Genomic DNA, 9,224 nt, shown 5'->3' with positions numbered 1-9,224 from the left:
TTACATTTTATTAACATCGCATTTTTACTATATTAAACAGATTCCTCAAAATTAGACGTTGTAATATATTGTAAGAATGATTACTTTTGTAAAAATCTTCACAAGGGCGCACCACAATAAACATCTCAACACGTCTTGGTTGGCATTCTGTTGAAATTTAGTAAAATACGTGAGCTAGATTTCAACATGTCTTGCAGCTACAGAGCTCACGGGTGGTTTAAATCTAACGACCATTCAAACTTTACAAAAAAGTGACATGAGAGTTTTTAATTAAAAAATAATCATAAAATTATAAGTTATTTTAACCAAATATATACGTTATAAGATGAATAAAGATATTAAAAGGAAGGTGAGTGCCCGGAGCAAGGATGAACGGTGCATTTAAATCAACCTTGGCAAATAAATGTTTATCGCAGAAGGCATAATTAACAGTTTATAAGTTTCATTATAGTGAGGTATGGAATCAGAAAAACAAAGATGAAAGTAAGCTGATAAATACAATCTCTCAGGCGAATGTATGCCAAAAACAATATATTAAAGGTGAACATGTTAATTTATTTATTATGGATACATCCCAAACCAATTACAACAGTTACACGAAGAAACATACGAGTATATGCAAGAAAGTGAACAAAAAGAACATAAACTATGTAGCAAAGACAAACAAGAGCAAAACAATAAATTCATAAACACGATAAACATGTAAGATTTCGAGCTAAACCATGCCAATCCATCTTCATCCACTGTTTTAGTGGTGATGAGATCTATAAAGAGCCGGAAGATTTATTCCAAAGAATTACAAGTTGTGTGACGAATCGACTAATCTACACATACTGGACATAAAACCACTGGACATAAAACCACTGGACATAAAACCACTGGACATAAAACCACAGGCATTGGGGCATAAAACCAAAATTTGCTATTAGAAGATTTAATAAAAGGCTGGCATTTGGGTCACGTTGCTAATAATCTGTCATTGCTAATTGTGAAACAAAAATACCAAATCAGCTTAGTTTCATTACACAAAAGCAGAAAATTAGCCACAGGCTACCTACCTAAGTAAAAAAAGTTATGCTAGCTTAAATTCATCTACATAACAAATCGACAGATGCCCGTCTTTGTTATTACACTACACATTTAGAGTTCGAAGTTTTATTAATTAATGGAAGAAGTTGAAGAATAGATTTAGCTAGTGAATTTACGCAATATAAAGGCTAATATTATCAAACGTCTTGCAGCTACAAAGTGCATGAAGTGATAAAATTCTAGCAAAGAAAAACATTTTTTTTAATTCAGCAAAAATAAAATTATTCAATAATGTAACTTACTGACATGTGCAGGTGAGATGTATTATGTCACTTTATGAGATGTGCAGTGAGATGTATAATGTAACTTTTTTAATGTTTTTAGGTAAGTATATTTCTAAAACACAAACATGTCTTGGATGCTTTTTTTTATGTTTAAGCTTGGAAAACATTCTATGAACTGTCAGAAAAGGTGGCAATTATCTTGTGTTTAGTTTATTTGATAAAAAAAATAAAATGGGTTTTTTAATCAGTAAAAAAAACATTTTGAATTTGCGTTGCTGTGTTTTGTTTTTACATAGTATATCTTCTAGACTAATCTACGGTGACTTTCACAGCATCTTTGAAAACACAGCCAAACTAGAATGACCATCAAAAGGTTACATTTTAAGTTGATTCTGAAAGTTTATATTTTTTGCCGCTAGGTGACCAAATCGAGAAATTTCATGTAGTCTCAACATGTGAGGAACGTCCTGAATATTGATTTATACAAACAGGTGTTCTTTAAAGCCTGTCACATCTGAAACCACGATGCTCAGTATAAGCAAGAAGACATATTAGCATATTTTTATTAAGAACAAATGAAATTTTCAAAAATAAAATACGTTAAAAAAACAAACGGTTGCTTTACTGCTGCAGGGGATAAGCGAGGGGAACGCGTCCACGCGGTCGACAGTGTATCAGATTCCCCCCTCCCCCCTCCCCCCTTCCTTGTTTCTCGCCTGCAGAAATAAGCAACCATTTGATTTTTCGATATTTAAAAAAAAAAAAAAAAAATTATGTGCCAATATGTTTTCTTGCTCATACTGATTATCCTGGATTCGGATGTCACAAGGTTTAATGAACACCTTGTATAGTCGGCATTATACAGAAAATATCGTATTTTAGTTTGGCGGCTGGCTTCTGGTTGGTTTATTTGTTTTGGAGTAAATTAGTTAGTAGTAACATAAGACGGATTTATCTAGCAAGTCAGGATATGAAAATAACTAATCAGGGCCGTAGCCACACGGGAGGGGAAAGAGAAGGTTCAGAATATAATAAATTTTGTGCCTGACCCGGCCGCTAGCCAAAACTAGCTCCTTATCAAAATATTCATATAAAATATTATTATTATGAACATTCTTTGTTCTAAATTGAGATGAAAATAATCTAATAAATTTACTAATTGAATAATAGTTTTGTTTTCAAAACGAATAAAACATTATCATAATCCCCCCGATGAACTAAAAACTATCAAAACTATTATATCACCTAATAAATTCAAAGTAAATTTTTTGAACCCGAGCAAAACGAGAATTTATATCTTAATTAGTACTATTATATTATTATTTTCAGTTTTATCTTTATTTCGGATGTTTTTTTTATTGTCATGTATATTCGAAATTATATAACTTCAAATCACTACCCAGATAGCAGTGAAACTTGGTACAAACTTGATTTAAGATTGATGGAAGGTTGAAAAGGAAAATTTGACGCGACAAGTTTTCAAAAGTTGCTGGAATATTGTTATGTCAAATTTGAAGAGACAAGTTTTGGCAAAACTTGCTGGAATCTTGTTATGTCAAGAATGGTATTTCAGAATCCGAAAGTCAAATAGTGATGATCAACACATTGCCATATACATAAAAATATGGAGAGAATTCCTTTTTTTATTTATTTTATTTAAACTGTTATATTTAATCCCAGGACTTTTCTACCAGACTGATTTTTTATTAGCACCACAACAGGCCGTGAGGCCCAATCACAGTGGTGAATTACAGCACGGTAGACCCAGCCTTAAGAAAAATCACATTTAATTTTTGTGTTCTCACCAGGAATCGAACCCAGAACCTTCTATGTGTGAGCCAAATGTCTTAACCACACCACGAAGGCCGCCGAATTAAATACGTGCATGGCAAATATCCAAAAAAGTGGTTTTCCAAACAACATTCAGATTGGCAATATTATCAAAGTCATAGAAAAATTATATATTTCACCGTTTTTGTCCGTGGGTTTCATGTCATTTTTAATGCTCGATTCTAATTACGCATTTATCGTTGGACGTTTTTCCGGCAATTTTAAAACTTTTAATATTGTCAAAGTGTTAACACTCAGTTTAAAGGATAAACTATTGATATGCCACTGAGGAAAAAACATTAAAAATGAGTTTTTGTTGCACTGTCACTCGACAAAACCGTCTTCTCTGCTTCTTGCTCTTTAAAAGTAAGTATGATATTAATATCTCATCCACTGCATAGTGCTTACAATAGTTTAAACTGATTAATTATTACATATCACAAACATTATAATATTATTGAATTGAATTGATTGAATTATGTTTTATTTACAGAACGAAAAGGCTGTTGATAATATATCGATATAATAAACCAATACTTTAACCCCTGCAGTGGTATTCTGATCACTCTCGACACCCACGAGATGATCTCGACTTTCGGACGAGAATATAACGTGGTGTAATTTAGGGATTTTTATTTTTTGAACGCGGTTAAACTTGGTTTTCCATATGGCAATTCTGATGATTACATGTCAAATTACGTAAATGAATTCGAACACATAAAACCAAAAATAATGATTTTCAATAGAAACATTATTGTGACCTTAAGAATGACCCGAAATACTTAATTATGTTGAATTTACCAAACCTCAATCGTTATTTCTCGTTATTTAGACGGTTTTATAATTGACGTTTCATAGTTCGATATCTGCCCGCAACAGCGTGAGTGTCGAAAATGAGAAAAAATACTCGTGCGCATGCGTCACTGACGAGATGAATATACCTATTACAAAATATAACGCTTTTGCTATCCTGATGAAAATTTATAACGTCTGCCATGTGGGGTATTTATTTTTTCTACACGTCAAACTGTACTTTTTATATTGCAACAATGCAAAACATAAACAAACATACAGTGACAGTTCAACTACTTTTGTAAATGATAAGTATGCCCCGGATCTACATGTCCTTAGGGATTTTGTTTATTTTTATAGAACCTCTGTGAAATACCTACTGTACTCTATAGAAACTTGCATACGAACCACAGCGTCCCTAAATGTACATCTTGCGCGACAACATGAATCATCATTTGAAGGTATGTTTATCTAATTCGATATTTTGATCAAACTTATATATTGTGTACGGTTTAAACCCACCTTACGAGTTTTTTCTCAAGTTGTTAATCATTATAATATTTATAAATTGTAAAAGGTTAAGAATAAGCTAGTGTTAGTAAAAAATAAACAAACCACCAAGCCGTTTTCCCGGGGACAGCCAGAGGATATACAACACACATGCGTTTGCAGTCATACAAAATCTCATTCATGTGTGCTGATTTTTCCAACTTTTGAAGTATTACCATATCCGCATGTGGTACTGCAATACCGCTACTGCGAACTGTTAGTTTTAATTGTTAATATTCGTAACGTAAATAATTATCATGTATGTAAATACTTATCGTTTCAGCGGTATTTTTGTTTGGTTAAAATCGCAAGTAATATATTAACAGCTTTTATGTTCCCCTTTAATTTTTTTTTGATAATTAGGCTTTCCGCCCACTAGGCAGCCCGGCTGCCGCAGTCAAAATTTTGCGCAGCCAGTTAAAGCAGCCAGCCTGACGGCCAGTCCAAATAAAATGGATGTGGAAGATGTTTTTGTTTACATTTTATCTCGTAAGAAACGCAAACCAAAAAGAAGATATTGAATTCATCCTTTACTTGAAAGGGTTCATTTCAAAATTGTTTTATGGATCTTCTGTATCGAAAATCATTGCAAATTCGTTTCATAAAATACTTCTGGCTGTTACAACAAGTGCGCGAAGACTGAGGCAGTCACATACATTTGCTTTGTCTCGTTCTGGCTGCCGTGCATGTCAAACGCGTTCTAATGGCTGCCGCAGCCAGGAATTCTTGGCTGCCTAGTGTGCGGTATCTAATAAGCCGTCATATGTAGTATTAGCTGCCGCAGCCAGGCTGCCTAGTGGGAGGGGAGCCTTACAAAGTATTGCCGTACCGCCCGTACCACTGATGAGATCCTTCTCAAATAATTTGTTGGGTTCGGTCATGCCATCTCTTTCTTGGTCTTCTTTGTTCATTAGTCTTCCTCATAATTAATATTTATTTTATTAGTGGTTTAGTGGTGGTATTTCAATTTTATTTATTCATATACATGTACATTACAAAATAGAACATCTTAATTCACACATATAGAAATAATGAAAATAAAAAGGTAAAATTAGGTATTTATGAATATAACACAGGTATACATAATATCCAGAAAATAACATGTTAAAAAAGGAAGAGAATCTTGTAACGACAAACTCCCTCAGAGACGTGAAAAATTACAAATGTTTATTAAGAAACAATGAAAGACAATTGGACATGCATACACATAAGATATTTAATTTTGCTAAACCCATCACCCTTTATAATAGCTCACAGCATGTGTTATAAAAAGGATACAATATTATTAAGGTTATTGTAATATAATATAATTTATGTTATGAATAGTGGTGTTAAAATATACCTTTGTACTAAAACAAATATTATATCAATATTAATAATAATAGTAGTAAATAGTAAGCTCTATAAATGTCTAGACTTTTAATGATATTATCTTCTAAAAAAAATCTCATTCTCTTTTAGAACATCTGTAAATAATTTAACCTTTATAAGTGTATTTTTTCAGATTATATTTAACCAGTAAAGCGGATCCTTCGAAGGGACGATATCGATTGGCTATTTAAATTTATGCTGTAATGGAATATATGGATATCAAACTATAGGATATATTCGTCATCTGCTTGGAGGTGGGACACGTTGTTTATTAAGTAATTCAAGTTTTTTTTGCACTCTTGAAAATTCTCATTTTAAATTGTAATTTACTAAAAAATGAAAGATAAGTGGTACTTAAATTCACAAATCTGAAATAATCAGTAGCAAGATTCGTCGCTACACCTTTATGACTGATATCTTTATTATAAAGATAAATCTAAATAAACAAGGATACAATACTTCAGTTATTATTATATAAATTGTAATATATATATTTTTATAGTTAAGATACCAGTCTGGGTATGAAATATCACTACCTACACAGTTATTATACATTTGTATATTATAATATCAATCATCATTTATTTCCATATTAAACTATTTATTAGATTTGCTTTAAATAATACCCAATTTGTTATTTTTTCAAATGTTTTTTTATTACCAAACAGATTAAGAGCCAAAGTACATAAGAATTTTTCAAAAATAAAGTAAGTACTATTAAAATATCTTGTATTAGTTTAAAATTCATATTATATTAAATATTTTCTCTACAGCTCACATTGGCATGTCCTAACAAAAGGAAATTTGTCACCATATGGAAAATACAAAGTTATACCATTACATATGACACCGCTTATATCATTTTGAATATTTAGAATTAATCAGCTTACACATATTTGAATTGCAATATCATAATCACAATACCTACAGACAACTTTAAAAATATTACCTTTACTGCATAATAATTTGCTCTGAGAAATAAAACATATAAATCACAAAATATAGCCTTCAAAGTTTTCTTTTTAAAAGGTTTAACAATATGCGGAATAATTAAGGTGTTTGATTTTTGCGTGTACCGATGAACTTTAGTACAATATACAAAAATATGTATATTGGCAGGTTTATTGCAATACCTGATGAATAACTTCCAACTAACCTAAATAAGATATATTTTACTATTTTAAGTGCTTATTTTAGTATGTCATTTTGTAATAAATGTAATTAAAAATGTATTGTAAATTATATAATTTTTTGTTTTTTTATTTTTAGCAAAGAGGAAATATCAAATGTTGCAATTTGGTGTCAATTTTTAACACCTTTATGATCATCTGAGAAAATGGGAGTAAATATGTGGCAGAGCAGAAAAGCGGACTACAGAAATGAGTCTACAACAACTACATCAAACACTCAAACCTTTTCTCACAAATGTAGAGCATTAGCTAAATTCTAGTTAGTTTTTTGTAGTTTTTTTTAATTATTTTATACCTAAAAACTTATAAACTACAGTGCAAGTACTGTTATTGAAAAAATATTTTGGTGTTTTAGTTTCCTTTTCACACGTAATTAAAATATAGTCGTATCTCACACATAAATATTTAAACACATATTCTAAATATAAGGAACCTTAATGTGATCACTTTCACCGGGAGAAATAAGGGCTCTGGCCAAGAATTGTATTTACTTTAGTTTTAGTTAGTTAGTTTTACGAAAACAGTAAATTTGAAATTATTTTTATTTATATTACCTTTTGTTACAAGAAAATGTATTCTCACATCCTCTCAACGCGTTTGCTTATCATGCAAGAGGTCTCAGGTTCAGTTCCTGACATGGTAGACATGAAATATTTATTTTAATAGGTGATTTTACAGTACAATATTTCATAGTCCCTTGACTGGCACCCCAAGCGTATGATTGATCATTTTTTCTTTAAGTAACAAAAAGATCAAGATACGCTGCGATTGGTGTACCAATGCAGTGCCCTATGCAATTAGGTGCGGAATTGAAATGATGATGATGATTACCTGCATTTATTTATTCTACGGTATAAAAATTCACTATATATTTATATATTTTTTTAAAAGAGATTTGTGTTCTTATGATTTACTTAAACATTTAATTTTGAGGGCCATTTTTGACGAGTTGTAAATAACTCTCTATTAGAAAATAGGAATCAAGTTGGGATAGAATGGGATTCTAACCTTTGAGCCGTGAGTCCATGACGATAGTCATAGGACCACAACCCGATTTAACTCAATTGATTCACAGTTTACATATTAATGTACTGATTTTTTTTAGGCTGTTGCCGTGTTATGCCATAATAATAAGCATAGGGGAAAAAATCTAGTGAAATTAAAATAACAATATTAAAGTCCAAATAAAATGTTAAATACACATAAAAATTATAAAAAGTTACAAAAATTAAATTTAGTCGATTAAAAAAAAGTTTTTTTTTTTACTTTATTAATTATTTGTGCATGTTGTATTCACATTTAATTCATGAAAAATTTCTAAACATAACAAATTGTGACATTATACCAATTTATTGTATTGTTCATTATTTGTAAGCCATAAAAAATAAAATAAAAACAATCTTAAATGTTAATATGCATATTCAACATAACATTAAAAAAAAAAAAAATACAGACTTTATGGATATGGTACCATAGTGAAAATAAATAAAACAATGTTATGAGTACGTCCAAATACTTGCGGACTGGCTGGATTTCCTCCCTAGGGAGAAATAATTTAATAAAATTCAATTTGTTGCAACAGAGAGGGAAAACATCTTTGAGAAGGGAATATGGAAGTCTAGGCATTTACAGAGCTTATGGCCTGTCATTCATATCATCCGGCTGAAATAACCTACTAGGCAACACCTAAAAAAGCAATTTTCCAATTCTTATACTTCTTCTTTTACCAGTTAGTTAATTCAACAATGTTTTGAGTATGTCCAAATTTTGCGGACTGGCTGGATTTCCTACCTAGGGAGTTATTCCAATCTAAATTTGTTGCTGGATGGATGAATCTCACCCACATGATAAAGGTTTCAGCTCTTTTACTTCACAAAAGTCAACAGATGGAAGAGTTGAGGAAATTTGGATGTTTAAACACAATAAGTAAAGTGGCCGCTTAAACCAGCCAATGACAGGTCATAAGCCCTGTAAATGCCTATACTTTCATATTCTCTTCTCAAAAATGTTTTCCCTCTCTGTTGCAACAAATTAAGAATAAATTGATTAAATATATTATGCTCTATTATTCCTTTATGGCAACCAACAATGAACTCAAATTCTGGGAAACATAATATTGCATACCCTTTGTCCGTGTCCAAGCTGACAAAGGAAACAGACCTGTTTGAAAAATGAAAGC

General features: G+C 31.2%; 1 long non-coding RNA gene across 1 annotated transcript; it reads left to right on the top strand.

Annotated features, from left to right (window-relative positions):
* The first annotated feature begins 4,065 nt into the window (after positions 1-4,065).
* On the top strand, positions 4,066-7,384 carry LOC148278800 (uncharacterized). The gene is made up of 3 exons (XR_015823063.1): positions 4,066-4,396; positions 5,989-6,109; positions 7,125-7,384. It is a non-coding gene; the product is annotated as an uncharacterized LOC148278800 (long non-coding RNA).
* Positions 7,385-9,224: the final 1,840 nt, after the last annotated feature.

Source organism: Micrasema longulum, unplaced genomic scaffold (assembly GCF_059751315.1).
Source record: "Micrasema longulum isolate JH-2025_06_02 unplaced genomic scaffold, ASM5975131v1 h1tg000824l, whole genome shotgun sequence".
NCBI lineage: Eukaryota > Metazoa > Arthropoda > Insecta > Trichoptera > Brachycentridae > Micrasema > Micrasema longulum.
This window is presented reverse-complemented; position numbering and strand designations above follow the sequence as displayed.